Here is a 3,212-nt window from a genome sequence, read left to right as displayed (position 1 = left end):
TCGGTTGGATGCTAGCGTTTCAACTGTGTTGATGCGGTTTATGGGTCTGCACCTCCCTCTTCTTCCTCTACTTTGTGCCCATGCGAAGGCAACATTTGGCCCTTGCATGCCTTCGCAGCTACCTCCTATGCTACTGTGACCTTCTCCTGCTCAGTTGCTGCCTATGCAGCATCCTGCGCCGCCTGCACTTCTGCTGCCACTACTTCCTTCCTTCTCTTTTCTACCAACTATGCGATGCGTAGCTTGGCCTCATCTTTCTTCCTCTATGTTGTCGACTTCTCTATCTTTGCGATGTCTCTAGGACATTGAAAATGACACCGTCTGTGGTTACAAAGAGTAGATTCCTCCATTGTTTGGCTGGGTCCTTGTTCACTCTGATGTAAATTCTCTGGATGTCTGCTTTAAATTCCACAAAACTCTAAAGACTATTGTAGACAGTGGGCGACAACCGCGGCTAGCAGTTGATCCCCATTCTGAGGTTAATCTCCATGAACACCCAGAATATTATACTGTTGCGGATCCTAGTGGCATCCTTTGTGGCCTAGAGCAAAGCGTACTTCGCGACCTCTAGTAGATCCTTGTCAATTATGGGGAATTGACTATCCTTTGGTAGTTCCCCTGCGACGAGCACTATGGACAGTAGAAGCCATGCATAGTGGAATGTTTTCCCTTGTTCCTGAGCTTCACGGAAATTATCCAAAAACTCCTTGTAGAGGAACTTAGACTAGTTAAACTAGACCCCCTCTGCGCATTGCTCAGCCAGTGCTACCATTGGCGCAGGTACCTCGTATGTGCGGCACTTGCACATGACCTTACCATCCAGTATTTGGGTTTCTACTTTCACTACTTTATCATTGATGATGGATATGGCATAGCCCCTTTTCTTCTTTGTTAGCTTGTACTTCTTTTCCATGGCCTCGGCGATGGCCAAGTCACTACTCTTCCCTTCAGATATGTCTGCGGGGTCTTCTCCTTTGCATGGAAGCTAGGAAATGCGATGAATCAAGTCTTCCATCATGGGGATGGGCTCCTCTAGCCATAAACACCCATCATGCACCAAGCAGAGTAGTTACGTGATGATGAAAATGGTTATTGGGGTGCAGTGGAAATGTGACACCCAGAGCAGGTTAAGTAGCCCGGCCTTTTCCACTCCGTGCAACCAATTTCGCAGCTCTAATTCTATAACCCCCACGAGGTGTTCTGCTTGGGCTTCATGAGGTGCAAGGTCTCAAGGTGAGAGAACTTCTCGTGGTCAGCGAGGTCCCAATCTTCGAATTTTAAGCTCGGAACCTGTCTCGGGTGTGTGCCCTCAAAAATAATGTTATCTGGGAGGACCGGGGTCTGGAGCGAGCTCTTGGTCTCGTCAAGGTCCTTGGTCACTTTATCCTTCCCTTTCCATGAGGGGACATAGGCGGGCAGCTTTGTCAGGAGGTGTGCAGGCTCAGTTTCCTCCTCCATGCCTTCATCCTCATCTTCTGCAATGATTAGGTCTTCCAGGTCTTCTTCTTCTTCATCGGTCTCTATAGTGACAGCTTTCCCATTCTCCTCCATTGACAGCTTGGTGCGCAGCAGGTTCCGCAGGGACACACGTACGGGAACCATCGCTTGTTTATCCTTCTTGGGTCTTGGCATGCACGTGATTTCGGGATTTCTGCCATAATCCCAACACCTTCCGGAAAATCCCCCATAGTCAAGGCCTATGTGACCTCTTCAGCAGTCAATTATGTTATCTCCATAATTTCCTCAGCTATTTCCATCGTGTCTGTCCATAAATCTAGCACTCGCGAACTCAAGGGCTCAATCAACGCTCGGCACACAACAATCAGGGATCTACTCAATAGCTCAATTCGCAAATGACCAAGTGTTGTTTGCTGGGTAGCCCTTTGTAATTTATAGTACTTTTTTAATTTGAATTCGATAGTTCCCCCCAAATCCGGTTCATTATTGCTCCCTTGGCGGTAGATTTTCCCAAATCTTTCCCATAAATTGCATCTTAAATGTCTGTCACCCACTCCATTTGGTCTCAAGTCGAGCATCCCATCATGAATAGTGACTTCAACGGTCACTTTCTAGCCAACTCGCGTGGCAGTGCAACCCTCTGTGCACGGTCGCAGACCTTGTGACTCTTTGCTTCTACGCGCAGATCCAACATCGTACAGCTCCCGAGTAGAATAGTTTATAGTCCTGTGCTCCCTTTCAACTGCCTAGAGTGCTAAGACTGTACTTCCTTTGGCTAGTTAGGTGGTCGCAGCGCCCGTATAAAGTTTCATCCTGTTATCCATCATGTTTCCTGGAAAATACCCACCTTTTATTGTTACAGTCGGCATCGCGCACTTTACCATCTGCAACACGCTACCCTGGTCAATTCACTTTGTAATGTGTGGTCCAAGCCAAGGCATCAAACTGATTAATTCATGGCGATAGGCCTTAAACCTTTCATCGTGATCATACGCATCATGCCTTATCACCTTGGTCTTTTTGTCAAGAAAATATTCCTTTATCTCGTCCTCCAGCTTCTTGACTTCCGTGTCCACTAGAGTGCTTTTATTCCTTAATCGTACCCTTTCTTCTTCAAGTTCTTGGAGTCTAAAATTTTCTTGTTGGATTTCTGCTTCCAAGGTTCCATGAATCGTTGTATCTATTCGGTGCTATCATGCACGGTCTAAGCTCTCCAAGTACTATAGGTCTTACAGCGGTTGCTTCATACTCTAGCCTTGGCAGTGCCTGTGCGGTTAGGTTCTTGCACGCAGTCCTATAAGCCCACAGAACTGCTGGTACGCACAGGTCCCAGTCAGTCCGCTTCACACTGTGGACCTTGTTCAGCGCTTCGCGTACTTTGTTAAAAGCTTCTGTGTGGATATTATTTTGCGCACTTGGTCTTTCCATACTTTGTGGTCTCAACCAAAGGGGTTGTTCGTGCCCTTACCCGCACCTTCTTACTGATCGTGTCTCCTATCGCGAGGACGGTATGCATTCATGCAGGTTTCGTACCATATGCCTATATCCACCTGGATAGGTGGGTGCGCGTGCCGGTTCATCCAACAATTTTTTCTATTAATTCCATCGGAGGCTTCCCAAACCGTATGTGCATCATCCTTCTACATTCGTGCCAGTCTTCAAAAATTCTCTAGTCCGTCCCCCAACATCTTGCAGGCATAGCTCACAGTACCCATTTCAGAGCGTCAAAACATTGTTGTTCCAGTACTTCTCTT

Source organism: Pinus tabuliformis, chromosome 7 (assembly GCF_031772625.1).
Source record: "Pinus tabuliformis cultivar Carrire ecotype Pingquan chromosome 7, CPIR1, whole genome shotgun sequence".
In the NCBI taxonomy this organism is placed as follows: domain Eukaryota; kingdom Viridiplantae; phylum Streptophyta; class Pinopsida; order Pinales; family Pinaceae; genus Pinus; species Pinus tabuliformis.
The sequence above is the reverse complement of the archived record's forward strand: the minus strand, read 5'-3'. Positions refer to the sequence as shown.